Genomic DNA, 988 nt, shown 5'->3' on the forward strand with positions numbered 1-988 from the left:
ACACACACACACAGACAGACGCGAGCGCGAACACACTCACATGCACACACACGTAGGCTTACAATCACATGCATAATATAAATGAGCAGCAATATAAACAATAATAATAATCTTAAGATATACACGCTTAATGTTAAATGATGCACGCTCTAAGGCCGTAAGTATAATTATACAAGATTGTCAAGATGGAAGCATTTTGATAGATGGTGGTAAAGTGAGCTTCTATATATTTCTTTGTTACAGATCAGAAGCCTAGGTCTTTTACTTCTGACTGATGTTTTTATTTTAGGGAAAAAGGAATGTTTGAGAGAACTTATGAGAATTGGGCGCTCATATGACCATATGCAGTTGCGAGCGCCGAAAAACCTCTACTAAAACTTTAAAAACTTATGAGAATCACAGGGAAAAGAGCCTCAATTTTGAAGGTCTCGCACAGATTCGAACTCCGCCTTTCTTCAAACTCGCCTGTTATCAGACTCCTAATGAATTTATGCTGACTAAATGAACAGTGGCAATGATGTTTATCCGAGCATGAAATAGAACTACATGTAGCAAAGCGCATCGTTTAGCCACCCACATACCGCATATTTTCTCTCTCCTTCTCTCTTTTTCTCTCTCCTTCTCTCTCTCTGCCTCCCACCCCTCTCTCTCTCTCTCTCTCTCTCTCTCACACACACACACACACACACACACACACACACACACACACACACACACACACACACACACACATTGAATTACAGTGTAGCAAGAAAACATGGTTCTTGTTCAGCAGTTTGTCGATGAGATTTTATTGATCAAAATTAAGTATTAATTGAAGCCGAGAAGGCGAAACACTGCCCGTGTCTCTTCGGCAGAACAATACCCTGTCCTTCGCCGATTTTGTTTGTGTTCAACTTTCCAGGTATGGAAATCCTTTCACCTCTGATGGCTTTTGTTGTTTGTTTGTTTAGTAGAGGGTTTTACGGCGCTCGCAACTGCATAAGGT

The 988-nt window shown here is 40.8% G+C and overlaps 1 protein-coding gene across 1 annotated transcript in view; it reads right to left on the reverse strand.

The window, feature by feature from the left end:
- The window catches only part of LOC101849881, a 23,893-nt gene that overhangs the window by 7,533 nt on the left and 15,372 nt on the right, over window positions 1-988 (reverse strand). The window lies entirely within an intron of this gene.

This window comes from Aplysia californica, unplaced genomic scaffold (genome assembly GCF_000002075.1).
Source record: "Aplysia californica isolate F4 #8 unplaced genomic scaffold, AplCal3.0 scaffold00678, whole genome shotgun sequence".
In the NCBI taxonomy this organism is placed as follows: domain Eukaryota; kingdom Metazoa; phylum Mollusca; class Gastropoda; order Aplysiida; family Aplysiidae; genus Aplysia; species Aplysia californica.